Genomic DNA, 23,954 nt, shown 5'->3' on the forward strand with positions numbered 1-23,954 from the left:
CACTATTGATTAGGTTTAATGTCTAGGGTGGAGGAGTAGGTTTTTGTTGATTTACATTTACATTTATGCATTTGGCAGACGCTTTTATCCAAAGCGACTTACAGTGCACTTATTACAGGGACAATCCCCCCGGAGCAACCTGGAGTTAAGTGCCTTGCTCAAGGACACAATGGTGGTGGCTGTGGGGATCGAACCAGCGACCTTCTGATTAACAGTTATGTGCTTTAGCCAACTACGCCACCACCACTTCTTTAAAGATTTAAATCTTGATAAGAGCATTAACCTTAAAAACCTAATCTTTTTGGAAAACATTTAACACGCTTTTAGCACCACGTAATGGACATTTCACCCTGGGAATGCCACAATACGTGTAATGAACCACGTAAGGTCATTTAGCAAAAATGTCACCACATTCATATATTTGTCTGGCTGTTCGCAACATTTAATGAACAAAGAACACACAGTGCATCACTCTGACACAGCTATTGCACTGTCTACAGACAGCTATAAAAGTAACTCAATTGTAGGTTCATGTGTAGATAAGGTAATTTAATTTACCAACATGGTAAATTATGCTAATCTGTTTTTTTGCTTTGTGCGGTGCTTGTTAAGGGATTTAAATGGACATAAATGGCCTTTGTATTCCATGCTTCACTCTTTTCACGGGACTCTCATGTGAAGTTCCTCACAGTCTGTTGTCGGGAAGGGCGAAGAAGCTGTCTGAAACAGGAGAAGATCTGCCTGCCCAACAGCCAGAGCTGGCGACTAAAACCTGAATATCTGGGGCAAGTTCCACAAACACTCGCTCAATTGTGTCCTGCCATTAGCGGTTAATGAACGATGAAGTTATGGAAGTCATATGCCTCTGCAGTCACATGGAAGGGGGGAATGAAGGGGGTTCTTAATTTCACGTCTGCTTGTTTACTTCCTCAAAGAGCATCTTGAAATTGTATGTGACCATCGGTAGACAATGCCCTTACTTGTTTGAGGTTTTAAACTCCTTGCATATGTTTTTTTTATTTTATTTATTGCAATGAAGTCCATCTGGTTACTGGAAACATACACAGAACTGTAGGTTCCATCCTTGCGTATTCTAAAAAGAGGCCTTGGATAAAGACCACTGGTTCTCAACTGGGGGGAAGTGAACCAAAAATGTGTTGAAAATCTGTTCTGAGAATCAAAAGCAATGCTAAATGCAAATAATAAAATGCAATTAACCATATTATTATTCATAGTTATGATAACTAAATACTGTAAATAGGCTTATCACTTCCATATCTTTTGTCATTGATGTTGAAGGCAGCGTGTCCAATAAAACCTTTACAGGGTTGTTTTGATTTGGTGTAAATTAATTCAAGTTACATGAAATGCCCTCATCCTCGAAAACCATTATATTGATTAATTTCAAGGTTTGACGGAAGAATTTGTTTACTTTTTATAATATATACAATTTTGTTTGGCCTATTGTAATGCCAAATCTGGATCCTGAAACAAAACCAGTTGTGAATCACAATAGATGTTACAAATGTTGGACTGAATGGGATGAAAGATGTATCTCTCTCAACATGTTAAAAAAATCTTACATCACAATACCTTGACTTGTTTCCTGGATATCTATCAAAAAAGTACCTTTGGTGTCAGATGTGATTCAAGAAAGTATTTGTGATATGGCAAGCTAGCCAAATCATGTCCAGGATATGCTAGGACATTGCTACTAGCGCAAATGTCCATTCCTGAAGTCTACAACTGATTTAGTAAAAATATTTGTTTTTATCTATAATTCGTGTTTTCAATGTAAATTTTAGATATAATGTTATTAGAACTAATAAGAAAGCCTTTTAACTGATCTTTAATTACTCTTTAATTTATTGATATCCGAAATCAATTTCCAGATATCTGAAATACTAAATTGAATATGTTAAAAATGTATTTACAGGTACTGTATATATATATATATATATATATATATATATATATATATATATATATATATATATATATATATATATATAATGTTTCTAGTTGTAATTCCATTGTTATTATCAGGAATGGACATTTTTGCAAGTAACAATGTAATTATTGATGTAAAAAATTATAATTTTTACTAGAAAGAAGTACATGGCTGATATGTATATTTGGAATTCCAACTAATACAAAATTAATTATCTGTTAATGCATTTTGAATAGAACTGAATGAAAGATCATTGTGAAATTCTACTAGTGAAAATGCAGTTACAGATATCAATAATTTAGTTTTTTTACTAGTTGACATTACATTTTTACAAGCTTCATTACTGATATAAACACAATACACATTTCTAGTAGTAATTCCATTGCTAAAATCAAGAATTACCATTTAAAATATAGATATCTATAATTAACATCTTACACGTAATTTCGGCTTGCCATGCATGTAAATATTCTGGGTACAATCGTACTATTCACTCCAAAACACCTGGAATCAATTGACAGTTACTTGGAAAACCAAGTTAAAAAATAAAAATACATTAATAACATTACAACCGGCCCCTTCAAGTGCCTTTAATCATCTCCAACAAGGTCTCCAGTGGCTTGTTCCGAACATTTACAGGAATCTAGTGGACACAATAAACAAAAGTTTCATCAGTTATACTGTCTTCAAACACATGGAGGAATATAAATTATATATATGTGTGTGTGTGTGTGTGTGTGTGTGTGAGCTTGTATTTATCACTTTGTGGGGACCAAATGTCCCCATAAGGATAGTAAAACCCGAAATTTTTGACCTTGTGGGGACATTTTGTCGGTCCCCATGAGGAAAACAGCTTATAAATCATACTAAATTATGTTTTTTGAAAATGTAAAAATGCAGAAAGTTTTCTGTGAGGGTTAGGTTTAGGGGTAGGGTTAGGGTATAGAATATAAAGTTTGTACAGTATAAAAACCATTATGTCTATGGAAAGTCCCCATAAAACATGGAAACACAACGTGTGTGTGTGTGTGTGTGTGTGTGTGTGTGTGTGTGTGTGTGTGTGTGGTTAAGTTAATCATTAAAGTATTGTTTATATCGCCAGGCTGGTTCTCACCTCCTCCTTTCCATTGAACTGCTTTACAAACATACATGCAGTATATGGTACATGAGTGGTGACCAGCTTACTGTATATTTCCAAGAAAGATTGTTTAATACAACCTTATATCATCAGCCCAGTTTAACCATGATATGGGGTATAATTGCTTCTCTTCAGTAAGTACTATCCAATTTTGTTCCCATATGTAACCCTCATGATCACCCTCACAACAGCAAGCCAAATAATTAGTCTCAAGGTTTAATGTTCTCCAATCGAACAGCTCAACAAACTGGTGAAGGAAAATGCTTCAGTGGGTTTATTTGCTTAGCATAAAAGCTACATTCTTTATTTATTTCCATAAAATGTCGTTAAACTCCACTTTTGGCTGTGAACAAGATTATCACCCAGTTGACCATGTCTTAATTGGTGTAACCTGATATAATATTGCTTTGGCTTTCACACCAAAGAGATGGATCTAATTAAAGCTTCTAGAGAATACAGCAAGCATATGGAGCTCCTTCTAACTGTTTCCCACCTGTCAACAAACACAAGGAATGAATCTCTAAGCTGTAAAAAATAAAATGTTGAGTAAACTTAAAAAAGGCAATCAGCTGGAAAGCATTTGAGTTTACTCAACTTCAGGAAAATTCTTTAGCTTAACAATTCAAATAGGATTATAGGTTTCATTAACTTAATACAAATGGTTCAGCAAACTCAAAAATATCAGTGATCATTAATTTCAGTAAACTTGAATTTTTAATTATAGCTGTCCATAATTTCCAATAATCTTGAAAATAATATAATACAAAATATTTTTCAGCAGATCTACATTTCGACATAAGGTCATGTATAAGCCCCGCCAAGAGACCAAATAGTTGGTCTAACTTAAATGGTGGTGTAGGTTACAAGTACTTCAACTTTTAGAAGTTTAATTAACTTCATAAATAAAGACATTTCATCAAAGCGATCACAAATTACCCTGATGGTGACTTTAAACAAAACACATTTTACAGCAAACATATTTAAAAACATAAAGAGAAAATTCATCTATTGATTCAAAACATATTATTTAAAATTATTATATGTCCTCATAAATCGGCACGCTTTAACCAAACACACTTAAATAAATTAAAGAGCAGGGGATTGGGTGGTGTCTTCAGCCACAATGCTTCTCCAGTGGGCATGCTCAGTAGCAGGTGCAACAATGTGAAGTTCATAGTGCTCAGCCTTACAAGATTCCCCCAGATTTTGACCCATGAATTTTCAAGACCTTACAATGACTTTAACAAATGGATAACATCATTAAAGATATCAAAGTCAAAATCAAAGATGTACAATCCCACATATTTCCTGATTTTCTGTGGTAGACCCTGGCTTTATAGACTTACAACAATTCAGTAGTTCGCAAGTTAAGATAAACCTACTTAGTGGATAGTGTAAACATATGTGGCTTGCTGTCCTGGGCGAAGGGCTCGAGGCTTGACCTGAGCTTGAATACCCCCCCGGACTTAGATTAGTTATTAGTAAATAGATAAGAGGAGAAGTGGGAGGTGGAGGGATGCCGGAAGTCTCGACACCATGTAGAGGTAAGCTGCTGTTTATATACGCTTACACTGGTGATGTGACTGGTCGGATTAAATGACCTTGCTCTTCCTGAAACTAGTTTATAAGTCTCCATTAAAATGTAAACTTCCATTTCACAGAAGTGCACAAAGTTTCAAATAGGGGGGTGTTGGAGGGTCAGTGATCAAACTGAGCATACTCAAATGCCTGTATGTTCTACCTTCACCACCAAACTTGATATTGTATGTGCTCACTGTTTAAAACAACTTAAAAAAATAGTTGACTTAATAAATTTTTTTTAAGTATACTTACTTTTTTGGACATTAGATAGTTTAATCAACTTTTAAACCTGAGCTTATATGACAAAATTGAAGATGGATTTTTTACAGTGTATCTGTTGGGTTTGACTCCCAGACCACAGATGGTAATTGGGTATAGATGCTGTTGGATCACCAGACCTGCAGTCTCATGATCTTATTTAAAGTAGCTGCTCTGGAATCAACCATTCTGTTTTCCATTTTTCGGCTGTTGACTGCATTGATCCAGCATGTTAACAAGTTCAGAGTGGCCAGATCATGAACTCAATGTTCCTTTATTGAATTAACTGTGGCCTCTTTGCAAAAAATTATTTTACCACTGCCTTTATAAACAAATCCTTCACCAAATGCTAGAAAGCATGAGGTAGCTTTCATAACCTCTCTTTTGATTTAGCTAGCATGAAAACTAAAATCCTGTATCTGTTGCAACAGGATTAGGGAATCCTTTGTTTTACAAATGAGATCTTTCTTTATAATTTTTTTTAATCCACAAATGCACCAAGACATTTCTGTGATTTGGTGTAAATATACCCAAATCTCTTTAAAGTAATCTAAAGCAGCATAAATACCCCTGTAATTACTAATGCAAACACTCCATTTTGCAGGTATTAAAAAGGTAAGCCCAAATAAATCACAGCTCAACCCTTGTACATTTATGTCTTCTGATTTATAAAGACATTCATAAAGAAATAGTTACCATTTCCTATTTCTGGCAACAGACAGACAGACAGACAGACAGACAGACAGACAGACAGACAGACAGACAGACAGACAGACAGACAGACAGACAGACAGACAGACAGACAGATAGATAGATAGATAGATAGATAGATGGACAGACGGACAGACGGACAGATGGACAGATTGATATGGATGTGCAGGAAGATGGATGGATGGATAAATGGATAGATATACGATGGATGATAGATAGATGTGAAACTTACAGGATTACGAAATGGCATGGGTCTACGATTGATACATGCATTTGATTTGACTGATGAGAATGACGTCTGGGTTTGTAGCATACAGTTAATCTTTTCTGAAACAACAGGATGTTTCTCTGGGAATAGTGAATCAAGTCTTAACGTGTCTCATCTGTTTCAGTCTAAAAAGTGAGTGAAATGTAATTCTTCCCTGCCCTTGTCATATAAACATGTAAATGATAGATAAGGAAACTGTACAACTGATCCATAACTGCCAACTTTACAGATGTTGCACACACGGTCATATAATGTATGCATATCTTGTCCCTCACATTGAACCCATAAATCCATCTGATGGGATGTGACTCAGAAATAAAAGCCATGTGCACTGGCTTCCTTTCCATTTCCCTTTAAAAAAAGGCCCAAGACACATCAGCCACAAGAGCACACAGGAAGTACATCTTCAAGGATTAACCCTTGGGAATCATGACTGTGAGATTCCCTTAAAACCCAACAACTTCCAAGAGCTCCTCACTCTGAACAAAGACAAGAAAAATGGCAGCGACGAGACAAACATGTTAGCAAATGAATATCAGATGATTGCCAGCCATCTTAATTTATTCAAAATAGACATTCATTCAGTTTGTATGTGAGGGGGCGCATGTGGTTTGAGTTAAGAGCTGAACTGCTCGGACTGACGTGTAGGCTTGCTACAGCTCAGTCTAACATCTCTTGCTTCTCTCTGACCCCATGACTCATGACAGCATGGCTACACTTCTCTCCCACACAATAGGAGTATTACAGATAGAAAGAATGCAGACTAATGATACACACACTTTACAAAAATGTGCGTAATTTTAAAGGTAAAAGACTGTATAAATGCTACATTAAAAAACGTAAATAGGTTAACGAGTAGTTACCGTAAAATATACTTTAAAATATACTTATATTTAAAAAGACAATACATGTAGTTTTATGGGTAAATAATACAAAATTTACTTTTTTTTTTGTAATAAAAACTTTTAATGTAAAAAGTATGATTTTCCAATATAATTAATGGATAAAATTAATATTATGTTTAACAAGAGAGTACATGTACATTTTATGGTACATTATTGTTAAAATTATGGTAAAAAACAGTGACCGGGTGTTCCCAGAATCCCCTGTGTGACCCATCACATTTCATTTCATTATATTTTATGGGAATAGTTATGTTTCACATGTGTTACCCTGATGGTGTTTAGTGTTCCCCTTCTGTCACTCACTCGATGTTGTGTGGATTGTAGTAACACAAGGGGTCTCTTCTGTGAGCCGCGCGTACCTCTAAACTTGAACTTGAGAAAAGGCCAATGTCAAGTTGGCAGACAGAATTTGCATGCCCCGCCCCCAGACAAACGGGTAAAAAGGGAGCGGGCGAGCGAATGCCAGACAGATTTCTTCTTCGGAGCCGATCGGTTGTGTGATCAGCAAGCTGTGTGACACGACTGCTTCACCCACCTCTGCAAGTGAGCTTCTGTTGGATCTGACGGTGCATTCCAGCTGCTTTCTCCTCTCTGCACGCTGTGCAGACTCTGCCCCTGTGCGCTTCAATAGCGCTTCTCATATAAAAGAGTTAAACTCTTCTGAAAGAGTTTATTTTCCTCTAAAATAGTTTGTTTTCCGGTAAAAGAGCAACCTACAAAAGCGAGCGTTGAACATCCTTTTCAGGACGTGTCTTTTTAAAGACGCCCCTCCGCTGCTGTGTAGTTCCTGGATGTGGATGATTTCTCTCCACTTCTGACAGTCATAAAAGCTGTCTCGTGTGCCCGGGGCTGCAAACACACGCAGGCAGCATTTTATAAATGGTTTATGTTCTCTGTTTATGTTCTCTGTGCGAGAACATAGCCATTGCAACATTGCATTCGCGGCTTTCTTTTCTCATGAGAGAAAGCCACTTCAGCCGTCAATCCTTCTTCCCACGGGATTGAGGACGACCCGTCTGGCGTTGAAGGCGATTCGGGGATGCCGACGGGCTCGGTTTCGCCGGGCCGCCGTGAGCGCGAGGCCTCCGAGGCCTGTAGGACAACGTCGTCACTGACCGTGAAAGCCTACTGCGCCACTGGACAGGCCGCCTCCGCCTTGCATGCCATGGTTCTCCTGCAAGTACACCAAGCCAAGGAACTCAAAGATCTGCACCTGGGTAGTTCCAGAGGCTCCTGGGGCATATGGCATCCTCTGCCGCGGTCGCGCTTCTCGATTTGATGCATATGAGACCGCTCCAGCACTGGCTTCATACTCAACTCCCGAAATGGGCATGGCGCCGCAGCACATACCATGTGTTTATCACCCCTTCCTGCCATCAGACTTTCAACCCTTGGACAGACATCTGTTTTCTGTGGACAGGAGTCCCCCTACAGCAGGTGTCCAGATGTGTCGTGGTCACCACTGACACCTCTCAACTGGGTTGGGTTGTCGTGTGCTATGGGCACGCAGCCGCTAGCTCCTGGACGAAGCCCTGCCTATGTTGGCACATCAACTGCCTCGAGTTTTTGGCTGTTCTACTTGCCCTGTGGAGGTTTCTCCTGCTGATTTAGGGCAAGCACGTCTTGATCCGTTCAGACAGCACTGCCACAGTAGCGTACATAAATCGCCGTCACAACTCACCCACCATCTCCTCCTTTGGAGTCAGCAGCGACTCAGGTCTGCTTGCCACTCATATCCTTGGCAACCGCAACACGACGCCGGACGTGCTGTCGCGACAGGTATCACTCAGCAGAGAGTGGAGGCTCCACCTCCAGGTGGTCCAACTGATTTGGGGCTGCTTCAGCAGGGCACAGATAGATCTCTTTGCCTCCCAAGACAACTCCCACTGCCCGCTCTGGTACTCCCTAACGGAAGCCCCTCTCGGCACAGACACGCTGACACACAGCTGGCCCTGGGGGCTGCGCAAGTACGCATTTCCCCAGTGAGCCTTCTTGCACTGGTGCTGTGCAAGGTCAGGTAGGATGAGGAACAGGTCACCTTTGTGGCTCCTTATTGGCCCACCCGGACCTGGTTCTCGGATCTCATGCTCCTCGCGACAGCACCTCCCTGGCCAATTCCCCTGAGGAAAGACCTGCTTTTTCAGGGACGGGGCACCCTCTGGCACCCGTGCCCAGACCTCTGGAATCTCCACGTTTGGCCCCTGGATGGGATGCAGAAGACTTAAGTGGTCTACCACCTGCAGACATAGACACGATCAACCAAGACAGAGCTCCCTCTACCAGGCAGCTTTACGCCCTCAAATGGCATCTGTTCGCAAACTGGTGTTCTTTCAGATCTGAAGACCCACAGAGATGGTCAGTGCTTCATTCCTGCACGAGAGGCTGGAGGGGAGGCTGTCTCCCTCCACCTTCAAGGTGTGTGTCACTGCTATCGCAGCACACCACAACGCAGTAGACGGCAAGTCCATTGGAAAACTCCCTCTGAGGTTGAACCCTTCCTGGCCAAGCCTGTTCCCCTCCTGGGATCTCTCAGGGGTCCTCTCAGGCCTTCAGAGACCCCCCTTCGAGCCACTTGATTCAGTCAAGCTCAAAACCTTCTCCTTGAAGACGGCTCTCCTGATCGCGCTTGCTTCCATCAAGAGGGTTGGGGACCTGCAAGCGCTCTCTGTCAGCAACACTTACCTGGAGTTCGGTCCGGCAGATGCTCACCTCATCCTAAGACCATGACTGGGCTACTTGTCCAAGGTTCCACAACCCCCATTTAGGGTTTAGGTCGTGAACCTGCAAGCGAAGCTGCCTGGGAGGAGGCAGACCCAGCCTCTTCGTTGCTGTGTCCGGTACGTGCTTTGCATACCCATGTCTTCGCTCTTTGTCAATAAGTGCATTAAAATCCAAGTCTTGAAAAGCAGTCTTTGTCAATAGAACCAGTCAGCATTTTCCTCAGTGTTCCTCACCCCCTTTGATCTCTCTGATAGAGCAACGGAATAAAAACACCTCTCTGTACGGTAGTTGACATTTACTTCTTTATGAAATACAGCATTTGGTGGTGAAGACCTCAGTCAGGCTGCTATTTTTACCACTATATTTAGAAATATATTTATAAGTTCATGTCATTCCAAACCTGTTTGAATTTCCTTTTTCCGTAAATAGAAAATGTGCTTCATGTTGTAACATCTAAATTAACTGGCTTGATGAAAGACAAAAATATTATTTAACATGTCTGAATGAACCTGACTAAGGTATCCGGCTGTCAGTAACTAACATTCTGTATTTTGTGTTACACAAACCATAGCAAGTCATATGGGTTTGGAACAATATGAAGGTTAGGAAATGATGACAGAATTAAAATTTTTGGGTTAAATATCCCATGAAAATGTAAGTTGCTTTCTAGAACATTTTTCACAGAATATTTTCAATTCTAAGTTCAAAATGTCTACATTTCCTCTTTGTTCATTGTAGCAACCAAGTACACTCGACACCACACATTTCTCCCTTACAACGACCTTCAGCTGTCACAGAAATGCAAAGATAGGTACATATAAAATAATGAATGTTTAAATTCTTCATAAATAATACTATTTTAGAAATGTGTAACCCATAATGTAGTTATTTGATGAATGTCAGAAAGGAGAGTTTATAGTAAAAAAGACTTAAAGTTTGATCGGTTTACAACCCACACCTATCATATTGCTTCTGAAGACATGGATTTAACCACTGGATTCATGTGGATTACGTTTATGTTGCCTTTATATGCTTTTGGCCCTTCAACATTCTGATCACTATTCACTTGCACTGTATGGACCTACAAAGCTGAGATATTCTTCTAAATATATTTGTGATCAGCAGAAGAAAGTCATACACATCTTGGATGGCATGACGGTGAGTAAATAATTACAGCATTTTCATTTTTGGGTGAACTATCTTTAAGAAGAACAGTGGCCATCAAAGTTAATAAAACCACAGAAGATAAAATGCATATCTCAGTATGATTAAGTCATTCTGTGTCTATCATTAACTAACAAACAACCCAATAATTACACTGATTTTATGCCACTTCTATGTGCCAAAATCCATTATGATACTTTTTCAGCTCTAGAGTGGAAATTCATTGGAGTAATTACTCCAAAGTCCAATTACTCCACATGTCGAAGCAGGCTATCGTTCACCATGGATCTTTGTGCTGAAACATTCAGAGGTAATTCAGAAAAATTATCCCTGTGAGCAATATTGTAGCAAAGTGAAATTCAAAGGCTCAACCTGCAGAATGAGCCATCTCAGATTCAGATAAGCCATGTTAACATACATGACTGTAGCAGTGAATCGACGCTTTACGCTGACTCAAAACATGCACCCTGTTTTCAGTTCAAACTTTCAGACCATTTCTAAATATAACTGTAGGGCAAGAAACTGTAAACATATTCCTCTTGTGTTGCGCAATGGCAGCTTGTGACATGAGTATTTTCTTTATATTTTACTGTGCTGAGACCTCTGAGACCCATTCACAGTGCACGGCATGGTGCCTCTGCAAACCAGTTGGTGCACCAGTGACAGCAGATGAATTACTGCATGAGTTGTCCATGTCTAGACGTTTCAGATATACCTAATGGCATTTACAAGCACTGTAAAACAAATTAATGGTTTTATTAATAGTGAGATATTTCAAACCTTGCAAGTTCAGTGTTTCTTCTTGTTTATTTAATATATTTTATTATGAAATCTATATACACAAATTACTTTTCTAATTATTGCAGTATCAAATACTACCTTATACTGACTGAGGGCTCTAGTGCAATATGAACAATAATAATAAAGATCAAAATATGATGTGTTATGGGCCTATTGTGAGCCATACTGATGATTTGTCTGTTTACAGCAGCTTTTGAAAATAATTACATTCTCGCCTCAAAGTTTTATTTCCCTGTGGATTCAGTTAAATTCGTCCAAAGTCTCAAGATATTCTATTTTCTGACTAACATTTCTATTTTGAATTAGTTTGAATTAGAAAATTACATGTTTATTTCTTTTTTCACTGTAATAGGGCTAATTCTATATATCACCCTTTCATGCGTTATCCATTAATTATCAATTGAATTAGAAAAATATAATACCCTCAAATCACTGAAATAGACAGGTGACTTTTACAAAACATAAATCCATTTATTCTTTTGTTTATAAGCCTGGAGCTTTACCCCAAGGAGAAGAGCGTTTTGCTGTCTATTTTAAGAGTAACATTTTGTCTTTGAGCATGGGGACTGTTGAGACAGTAGAAAATTGTGAAATGATGCTCAGGAGGCACACACTTAAGTTCTCACTTGTGTGTACTTTAGCCCACACCTCAAGAGGTTCACTTGTACACTCAATAAATGAAGTTATTACCCTTAATTAATTTAATTTGAGATTGTGTTTACAAGCAATTGAATTTCTTTCATTCAAAATAAGTCAGTTTCATTCAGCCAACATAATTTAGTTGAATTAGGCCAAATAAATGTACCTCGACTTTTATGAGGTTCGTCAAATTAAATGTAATTATGTTTAATTCATTTTCTTATGGTGGTCCAACTTAACTTATTTTATGAATCATTAGTATAAGCCAGATGATCAAGTGTAAGGTCAGTAGAGCTGTTGCACTGTCAATTTGATAGCAACTGCTAGCTAAGCGGAACTTAATTAAAACGTCACTTGAAAGTAGGGATGGGCGGATCGATACTTAAGTATCAATACTTCCGATACTCACATAAAAATACCGATTCTGAAGTTTTTTTTAAACTAATGATATTATTATTTAGATTACATGAATATTAATGCATCTCATAAGCTTCAAAGTGGAAAATAATAATTATATGACTGAATTGTTGCATGGCACCATAATTGATGCACAGAAGTGCTAAAATACACCAGCAGACAGTGCTCACCCTTTCAGTCATATGGGAGCAGTGCTTTCCTGAGAAAATGACAGATAAACAGCATCTGGAGTTATTCACACCAATTAATGACAAGTCTAGACGTGACATGTATTATAATGGGCTTGTGTGACCATTTTTACAGGATTCTTTCAATTCAGAGTCGTTAAAACATTGATAATGATCTTTAATCCTCATTAATAAATGATACCCTCATGAAAACTACCCATGGATTTACTTAAGTAATATTGTATTAAACATGAATAGTAACCACGACTGTAACCATGTTTTTTGTTTAGTTTTTTTGGCAGTAACCAAGGATGTGATACAATTAACCATGGTTTTACTACATCATTACTGTAGTATCCATGTATCTAACTTGATTTTATTAATAGTAACCATATAATAATATCTATGGTTAATTTTGTTTAATTTTTTGTTTTATATGTTGCTTATACTTGTTTTAAAAGGTGAAAATAAGTGGTATCACCCATCCCTACTTGAAAGTGAATGTGCATCCTCAACCTAAGCACCAGTCTTCATCACAGCGGTAACCTCCAAAACTGCAGCCTACAGATCCTCTTTATAAATACCAATATAACAGAACATTAAACATTAACAAATATCAACCTATTCTCATCTTGCTCGAAAATACATAAAACAACAGTTAATTTTAACATTTGTTCACCCCATCCAGTCCCATGCAAAACATGCTGGGAAATGGAAATACCCTAACCAGTTTCATCAATGCTACAAAAAGTATTAATGCAGTCCAAACTCAACTGCATTAAATGTGCAGTATGTAACAATTTTCATGTAATATTTGCCTTTTTTGCCAATGTGTGAACGGCTTGTTATGCAACTTAAAAAATCATTCCTTCCCGGACTTTCTAGGTTGCCTATTAAAGCTGTATACTGATTTCCATGCAAAGACAGTGGGTCGGTTTTGCCAGGAAAATCCAGAGGATGTGACGTTTATGTGCGCTCCCGAGAGAAATGCGCACATTTCTCATCCGGTATTCAACAGCGTCAATAAACTGCAACACTAGCTAACATTATCTTAGAGATGGAATCCATCAAACATCCAGCTCACAGCACAACACCGACTCCCACATAAACTCATAAAAAAAATATAAATAAATATATAAAAATGATCTACTAAATCCTGTCTGGCTAAGCGGGAACGTGATCGTGCAAAAACTACAGTAAACATCGGCAGTGTATTTGATTCCTGGAGGGAACTTTGTTCAGTTTTGGGGATCAAAGCAGACCCTGAATTGGCGTTCTTCTTGTTGGACAGGTAAGCTTAACCGCAAAGCATGAGAAATATAGTGCCATAAGGACTGATGTAATTTTAGCTAACTTGATCTTGCCTGCTTATGCTGACGAATTGCAAGCTACCTTGCTTCGTAACTTTAAAATAATTTCAACGATCTTCTCTTTATACAAAAAGTCATGTACGCTGATTCACAGCAACCGTCATAATCAATGTTAATCTGTAAATATTCAGCAAGGTAAACTACAATAACACATGAAATGAATGCTAAACAATGTTCAAGATAATGCAAAAAGCTCCATTCATTAGTGTAACATAACATGGTTATACAGAAAATATAAACAATAGCGCACCAATATATCAAAATGACAGTTGAGATTGAATCACATCAATACTGTAATAATGGATATAAATGCAGTCAATGTATCATGAAAAGAAAAGTGATTACTTTAAACTACAGTCTCGCATAGTCAGACCTATATCCATACATTGTTTTATCCCTGTTCCAGCACTGGAGCTATGACAATCATAACTGTGTAATTTTAATTATGCTACCTCATCTGTCAGCATGATGTCAGTGAATCACATTCAGCCTCTTTATACGTTACGTCATTGTTTCGGTCGATGCTCGCTTCCCTATGGAGTGTGTGTGCCCGAGTGCGAGCACGAGTAACAGGTAGCTGGCAGCAGTTTACTTAACGGCCACAGGTGTCATTAATAACAAGGGTTTCTGAATCTTATATACTGCACCTACACACTATATGCCATTTCAAGGACTGTTTGTTGGTGACGTCATTGTTCAATGAAAATTTCCTGCTTGTAAAACAGAGATTTAGCAGAGATGGTCCACTTCTATTAAAATTAATGGGAGAGATTGGAACACCCAATAGCAGCCAGCGGTCAACCCACCTTACAGGTAAAAGAGCAAATCACCTTTTAGATACAGAAATCGTCTATCAATCAACTCGAGAACACACATGCGCATTAGCATGATCCCAATGAAGAGCCTAATCACCACTGCCTTTCAAACACCAAGCCAACTCTCCTCGGGAGACTGATCTTCACCTGCTGGAGCTTTACAGGTCCAGGAACGGAGCGGGGTGCAAGTTAGATTCATCGCCAGAATCGCACCCCGGAACCCCAGCGTGAGTTGGAGCATGTGTCATGGCCGACGGTTCAGGAAAGCCGGACCGCTCAAGTGAAGCCGTACAGTGGCTCCCTCCGAAGAGCTGAGCCCTGGAAGTGGGAACTCTGAAGGTAGCAGGGCACTCGCATCTCATGTATGGCCGTTTGGAACACCCTTGATGAAGGGAGTAATGAAAGACTTACATCACTTCCCCTTTGTCTTCGCCTGAAACATTACCATGATGACACGGCACAGCTGTTCTAACAACAGGAATCTCTTATTTATTGCTGTCAATTTCTTACAAATAAATATACCTTTTGTAATAGTTTTTTAACATTACCTTTTGTGTATTATTTAAAATGTCTTACTGTTGCTTTTTAATAATAATAATAATAATAATAATAATAATAATAATAATAATATACAGTGAATGTACATAAATGTATATAAAATAAATGAATTTAGATTGCCCGCTGAAAGTTATTCGGTGCACAAGAGGTCTTAATAATAAATAAATAACAATAAACCAATTCTTTTTTTTTTTTTTTATAAAAAATGAGTCCTGTTTTTGGAGTATCGGTTCCGGCCTCTTCCTTGCCCATCCATTTGACTGCTCAGTCAAAGTCCCCATCTCCTCCTTGCCTCCGTGTGAATCCATTAAACTGGTGCCAAAACCCGGAAAGGAGGAGGGATGTGCTGTCGTAGAGCCCTGACCACTGATGGAGGGTCCAAGGAGGTATGGTCCAGTGGTACTGGAGCGGTTTGCCAGAAGGCAGAGGAGCCCGCTGTAGTCCGCCAGGGGATGAAGGAGCCGCTGCCATCTGCCAGGAAGCAGAGGAGCCACTGCTGTCCGCAAGGAGGCGAGGTCCAGTGCCATTACCTGGTGTCGCGGAGGACTGCTGCACAGCTGGCTGAGGACCAGTCGACAGCGTGTTTGCAACCAGTGAGACAGTTTTCTCTCTCTCTCTCTCTCTGTATCTCCCGCTCCCACTTTCCCTCTCCACTCTCCCACCCCTCGCCCTACTCAGATTCCCAGGAGGCAGGGAAGACTGGCCGGACCATTCTAATTCCTTTGTTTTTGTTTACATTCTTGAAAAGGTCTATAAATGACTGAATCAACTTTTATCTGGGCACATATTGAGGGCAAGGTGCAGGAATACATTAGAATTTGCAGAATTGCTACAGGACTGTGAAGATTATCTTTGTCAGGGCAAGATTCTATGTTTTTTTTACAACAGGGCCTGAAATTCGGCACGGGATTGCGGTTATAGTGCACAATTTCAATCACTCCTGCAAGCTCCAAATAGTGTGGGAAATTCCTGCACACTTTTATTCACTTTACAGTGCAGCTGCAAATTATTAAACCAATAGATACTGATGAACAAATCAAATCAATAAACTTGCATTTGTATCGAACTGTAACTCCAGAAGATAAGCATTGAGCGCTTGTTGAGTTTAGTGTGAGCATGCACATCGAGGGACCACTTTGACGGATAGTTAATGAACTTAAGATGATACAGACGTATAAACCTTTCTAAATCTGTTAATTTAACATACAAATGGCTTTATATTGTGTCACCGTTAGCAAGCGACGCAATAAAACAATCACTCCTGTTAACATTCAACAATGCTGTTAACACTGCAAGCGCGTGATGATGGAGCGATCTATGGTTTTGACATCTTTCATATTTGGAGTGTGGCAGTGTGGAGTTGAGGGCGCAGTCGAGCGCCCTGGGGAGACAGAAAGTGGTATGGACATCCACCCGAGATGAATTGTGACTAATTAAAATTTCCAAGTTCACAGTGAGATTCAGGGGAGATAAAAGACGGCCCAGTCCACTGAAAGAGAGAGAGAGACTGCGTTTCTGTTGCAGAGAGTGTATATTACTGTGCTGAAAAGCTGAACTGTGTTTGTTTTATGCTGAAAATCAGTTTAATATTTGGTCTCACCTGACTGTTGAAACCGGCACCCGCTTCCTCCTTTTGATCCAAATACGAACATCTGTTACAGGCAGAAATAGCAAAAATGCTTTGTGTCCCAGCTGCATGGTGAAGAGAGACACTTAATCACATTTTACATCTCTCATCTCCATCTCTGTAGTGTTCCATTCATGGTTGAAAATGAATGGGGGCTCTGGACAAAAATGCCCCTTAAATACAAAATATGGTGGCTGAAAATGCACCCGCAAAGAGTTGCTGTCCTTGTTGTTTTATATTATTAACATCTGATATAGGCATAGTCCAAATACACACATCACGATCTTCATTTGAATTATACAGTACTTGTTTTGTGTCGTCCGTTTGTGCAGATGTCAGTGGCGGATGCTCACGTCATAAACGCGCAGAGCAAACACTCCACTTCTCGCTTCGCATCAGTTTGGTGTTGTGCTCACGTGCTAAATTATGTGACTGTTCGATCCGTGTTATTTTTTCCCACACCGTATTCCGGCAACTCTCGCTAATTACACGTCAAATGTTTGGACGAAAGTTATCAATATGTCACCAGCTTGACGACGCCTTCTGATTGGATGGTTATCTTATCCACCTTCAATATAAGGCATAGAATTCTATAACTTCTGACACTGCCGTTCTGACAGTAGAAAAACTGTTTGTGTTTTCATTTTTATTAATAGTAAATGGCTGAATAAATGTACTGGAAAGAAAAGGTTTTTTTAATGACAAACTGATTTTGCCTGGTTCCCACATTTATGGTTTCACTGTATGCCCATAAGAATATAAAAAATATCATGGTAACCATGAGAGAATATGTATTTTTTGTAATAAACTATTTCAGACTTTTCTGAGAATGCTGTGGAAAAGAAATTGGTCAGATATGCACATAGACACAGTTAGAACTGAAAATATTGTAAGGTAATTTAATTTCATTTAAAGCAGAACTTGAATTGATTGAATAATATATGGGGTCAGATGCATTATTATAGTTATAAAACAGCAAGGTTGGAAGTTGGCAGTGCATTTCTTACTTTTCTGTAAGCCAAAAAAATATAAAATCTTCAATTATTTCTAACCATATTCCTAGAAACAGATACATATTTAAGTCCCATTTCTACCGTAAATCTAAACTTTGACTTTCACTTAGTAACAAAGGACTTTCTCACACACAGCAATCATTTTGCTTCATTAAACCACTTCTGAACTTCTAGAAAAGTGACAAATGATGTTACATATTGTATATTAAGCTGTAAGAATATACTGTATAGTAAATAGGTTTATCAGCTGTATAGGACAGAAAACAGTAAAGACACACACGTTCATACACTGGAAGCTGCGATGTTACATCGCTCCCATTTATAATAATAATCAACAACGCTTTAAACAGCTTATTTAAATGCATGTGATAGTTTTGTCTTGTCTAATGTTAACCATTTAAAATTCACACTGAACTTCGAACTTAGTAACTGTTTGTTTTTCTGCAACTTATACGATATGACACAGGGGCAAATTCTCAGGGCCAGCAAAGCCTTCTCTACTGGTGTAAAATGCCAAATAAAAAAATATTTTTCATCCAAAAGTTTATCCAGTCAGAATTTATTTACAAGCAAAGTGTGACAACTGTTTCACAAATCGTCCGAAGCAGCATGTAAGTTTGAACTCCACCCCCTCAGGCCTTCAGCATTTCCACAGAATCCCTCAACAGTGCAAATTAATTCGCATCTAATGTCATATTGTCAGATTCATCAGCCAATCAGATTGATATATTTGTTCTTGGTGAATGTGGTTTTTAGGATATGTCCTATTCTAGGCCTTCTAGTTGGCCTTGAGTGAGGCAATCATGCTTTAAGTGATGTAATTTGAATGCGAAGAGTGCAAGATCTTGCTGATGAGTCGACTGTCATCACTGCTGGTATTGCTGTTGAGAAAGAGATCCTTCTGCATGACCATGTGATTGCTTAATTTATTAAACAGGAAACTAGAACTGATTTTCTCTACAAGAAAATTGGTACCATGCTTTTTGCATTGTTATAGCAACATCAGGAATTCTAAGTGTAAATTAGGCTGTTTGAGCATTCAGTGTCGGATCAAGTTTTGAAAAGTAGTGGTGCTATCATTAAACTAGGAAAGTTGGATTTTACAACTTCCTACTAGGAGAAGTGCAATGGAATGCATCTTTAAATCAGAATTACAACTTTAAGGCTCGTGCAGAAATTCTCAACTCATGATATCACACAAACATGTCGACACTCAGACAGATATACAAAGTAAGTGATAAGCATTCACTTTATTATGTAATATCGATAAATGAGTTTGTTTCCACATTACATGATATTAAAGCTTGTTTAAGAAAGGCCTGCAGAAACAGGTGTATAAAACATGGTAAATTATAACCTCTTTTGATAATCATACACCTGTAGCACAAATGCTAGTGCTGCAGCATTGTTTATCAGTTGGGTTGCTAGGAGACATCTCCAACCCATCTGCTCCAGGGGCGCCGTATCATGGCTGACCCTGCACTCTGACCCCAGCTTAGCTGGGATATGTGAAAAATAAATAATTTCACCATGTATATGCAGAAATGTATGTATAATGTGTGACAATTGATCAATTTTCTTTCTAATGAGAGTCAAACCCCTGTTAAGCTAATGGGAGCATTGCAGTTTTGTTTCCTTAAATGCCATCTTCAGAATATCGGAGAACAAATGCATTTATGGTCGGAGATATTTACATTTATATACATGCATTTGGCAGATGCTTTTATCCAAAGCGACTTACAGTGCACTTAATACAGGGATAATTCCCCCGGAGCAACCTGGAGTTAAGTGCCTTGCTCAAGGACACAATGGTGGTGGCTGTGGGGAATGAACCAGCGACCTTCTGAATACCAGTTATGTGCTTTAGCCCTTAGGTTGTTCAGAGGGGCCTGAACAACCTAAACCACTTGATGTAAGACTGCTAATGTGAACTGCCAACTCAACACAAATAGCTCTCCAGTGCATTCTTTGAGACAGATTCAGAGGCTTTAATGACGTCTAAAGGAACAATGAGCAAGTGACTTTGCAAGGAAATATTTTTAAAGGTTTAAAATATTTCAAATGTGACTGATTAAGATTCTTTTAACCTGATCCAACATAGGGTTTGGGTAAGGGGTTGGACCTTATGGTTAGTTTTAAGTTTGGGTTAGGGGTTAAAATTAGGAACATTTTTAATGAAATTGTTCGCTGGTTTGTTTATTTTTCACTTTGGATGTAAAAGTTGTACGTTTTGTATAACATATTTTGCTATTATTACGACTTGTCATGAGACCGGGTTGACCAGATCTTTGACAGATTGGTTTAATAGCTCTATTTAAGGTAGTTTTTCTCATGGTGATTGGTGTTCGATTATGTATTTCTCATTGGATTGCGTTATAAATCATCCTAGTTAATATTAATACACATTAAAAGTACAAATACAAATGTGTGCCAATGAAGTTCACTGTCTTTATTGGGAATTATGAACCTATTAAGGTTACGGTCACCACAACTATGTCATTTGAGTTCAGTTAGGAAGGATTCACTGTTGGCTGTTTGGGGCGTCAATAATTACTTTCCCAGCTGAAACTCTCCCTTTCTCCTATTACCATGAGCTGAGTCGTAACAGAGCCAGAGAAAAGAGAAAGCACTTCAGCTAATTCCTGCTCATGTAACCAGCCCAGTGCCCAGAGATATCAAAGAGGTGTCAGCCACTGCAATATGCTTGGAAATCCATATTGATTTTGGCCCATCAAAATAAATTAAATTCTACTGATGATTACTGAATACAGAGTATGAGAAAGTTTATGGCTTAACGTTCCAGATATTGCAAGTTGCAACAAAACTATCTCCTAATCACATGTGGCATACGGCTCTTCAGATTCTTGGAATCACATCCTGTTCCCTCAACTAGCAATAGATCCCTTGTTCTTATAATAACATGGCATGATGTGTTTGGAGTACACTAAGAGATCACCGAGACACACAAACGGCAGTCACTATGGCTCTTTTTTTTTTTTTTTTTTTTTAATTGATTGAGAGAAATGACACAAGTTTAAAGTAAGGTTGCGCTTTAATGGATAAATGCCCCTATTGTTTATCAAACTACATGAAGTGCATACTATAGCAGTGGATGTTACTCTCATTTCTTCATTCTTGTCAGCTGTAGCTTTGGGCAATGTCACATAATTAGAGTGACAGATAGAACTTCTACCCATTCATGAACTGACATTCTTCATAATGACAAATAGATGATTAGCATAGAGATGTGAATTTGGACTTGGGCTTGAGAAATTCCTTTGGTGCTTGTCTGTCAGGGGACGGGCCCATTCTATGTTTCTACATGAGGATAAAACCGGTAGGACATAAAATGGAACGTTGGTGTAACCTAATGTCTTCAGGTTGATTTGGCAATGTTCAATAACATTTATGACTTGGATCAAACCAGTAAATTTAGATGTTAACACATGAAGCATATTCTGTTTGCATTAGTTCCGATATGTTAATACTATTAGCTTTGGAATACAGTGCATTCATGTTATGGTCAGGAAACAACTCCTCTACATGACAAAGACAAAGCTGAAATCCATCTGTAACAAGCAGTCTATTCATCACAATAATACAAAAGTGAGCATATGGCCTTTTTACACGGTACATGACATTATAATAAGTCAGTGGTGATCAGTGCAAGAGCAATAAGGATTTTTAGGGGCATTATGATGGTAAATCTGAAACACAAGTGCCCCCAAAAGCCCCTCATTCTCCCTGCGGCATTACATTTAGACTTAAAATTGCATACATTTGTGAGCCACATTTTCTGAGAGTGTCGATTTCAATTTTGTGAGATGAGTGAACAGGTTTATACACAACATGTACAGTAAAATCTGTGCTTCACTGTCATCAGGCACAAATATGTCAACATGACGTAGCCTAATTATATTAAGTACTTGTGGCTGATAAAATTGATGTAGAAATATCTACATAAAATGCATGCAGTGTAAACTCCTGTCGTGCTGTGAGAGTGAGTCCCAGAAACGGGACTTTATGGGCCAGTTGGATTAAGATCAATACTCATCTTGCCCCCAAAGTCCCGCTACTGAAATCACCATGTATTTTTTAAAACCTCAAGAGACTGACTGCTGCTGATGACAAGCTAATTTCCTGTCTACCACCATCTTTTGAGCATTTCTGTTTCATGAATATATGATCTTAAACAGTTTTCAGACAAATCTCATGTGTCTCCATTGATTCTATATTTTTCATGCTAATTCCTCAGACTCCACAATCTCTTTTCTCTGTTACGTTCTCTGTTAAATCACAAAGTATAGCAGGTGACCTTCTTAAGCCATAGTTAACATGCCAACTGAATCATGTCACACATATGTAACACATACAAGGCTACAAGAGCTATCACATGAAGTTCACAGATACTGTCCAAGCACATGTTTTAAAAAAGGAGACAAGCTTTTTTTGTTTGCAGACAAATGGGCGTCAATTGAGTCCCAGACAGTGTGTTCGGCTCCCTAGAGAGTTAGGTACTCTCTCAGACACAATCTGTCTGCCTCGTAAAGCAACATCCGCGAGAAATAAAGCGTGCTGCAATGTGCATCTAAAAATGTCATGCTGCATCTTCTCTCACTATCTTTCCCATTTAAATTCAAATTTAAATCCCCATTCTAACGGTTAAAGACTGTTTATTATGACATCATCAATGGAATTAATAAGTATTCTGTTCGCTGCCCGGATTCTGATCACACCTGCCATTTCAAGAAAACACGCGTATTGTATATATATCGATGTATTTGTCAATTTAAACTTACCTCGTATGAATAAAACGAAACATCTGGCTGGTTCGATTCAGACATTGTTTGTTGAGTACACGCTTGACGTGCTCCCGGTGGTGAGATCAGCAAGCGTCTAGAGAAGCAGACTGACTCTGTGCATGTTAAGATCTCACTGCTCATGCATTGCTTTATGGTCACGCTACTAGGTAAGCAGGGGCCGTGCAAGGGGAGATTCCTTTTTCTGTAACACACTCCAATTGTGAGCTAAATTATTTTCGGACATTCTTGAGTCTATTAATGATCATCAGTGGGTGGCAATATGTAAAATCGCTCACACTGTAAAACGTGAAGACGACAAAGTTTAACACGTGAAACTGGATATGGAGCTGGCCGTTTCTATTTTCCTAGAAATCACCTCCAAATATAGAAACGAGGAAAGAACGTTCTTAGAAACCCCGAGTCGCTATGGCCGAGTATACTTCTTTTATTGCCGTTTTGTTGGCGAAATATTCTTCAAAGCACTCATGTATTTATGTAAATAATATTTACAGAAGTGATTTGACTACGATGTCATAATGGAAGACCTTAAAAATCGCACATATCCTGAAAGTCAGTCGCAGACATGCTACACTTGCAGACATGGAGTCAATCAAGTGTTTATAAATGCAGTAATTTCCTATAGGTGATCATAAAAACGGCAATCAAACCTGTAGGATTACAGTAGGCTACTGATTTTGTTGCTCTTTGCCGCCCTCTATTGTTGAGACTTAAGTTGCAGAGATGTAAAGAGAGAATGCAATAAGGCATTTTTAGATGGAAATACAAAGATGCATGCACAATATACGGTATACTACACCATAAATGCATTATTGTAGTGAAATGTATTATTAAGGACCACTTAAATATTCGCATAATTATATATATATATATATATATATATATATATATATATATATATATATATATATATTAGTATAGAGCTTTTTAGGAACACTATGGTCCCAATAAAGTGCCAGAGGTGGTCTTCTGCTTTTGTAGCCCATCCACCTCAAGGTTTGACATGTTGTGCATTCTGAGTGGCTATCTG

General features: G+C 38.5%; 1 long non-coding RNA gene across 1 annotated transcript; it reads right to left on the reverse strand.

Moving 5' to 3' along the window:
- Positions 1-2,227: 2,227 nt before the first annotated feature.
- On the reverse strand, positions 2,228-23,019 carry LOC127653281 (uncharacterized). Its single transcript, XR_007971789.1, has 3 exons — positions 22,904-23,019; positions 17,065-17,156; positions 2,228-2,594 (listed from the first exon to the last, which is right to left on the reverse strand). It is a non-coding gene; the product is annotated as an uncharacterized LOC127653281 (long non-coding RNA).
- Between the last annotated feature and the right edge of the window lie 935 nt (positions 23,020-23,954).

This window comes from Xyrauchen texanus, chromosome 12 (genome assembly GCF_025860055.1).
Source record: "Xyrauchen texanus isolate HMW12.3.18 chromosome 12, RBS_HiC_50CHRs, whole genome shotgun sequence".
Classification (NCBI taxonomy): domain Eukaryota; kingdom Metazoa; phylum Chordata; class Actinopteri; order Cypriniformes; family Catostomidae; genus Xyrauchen; species Xyrauchen texanus.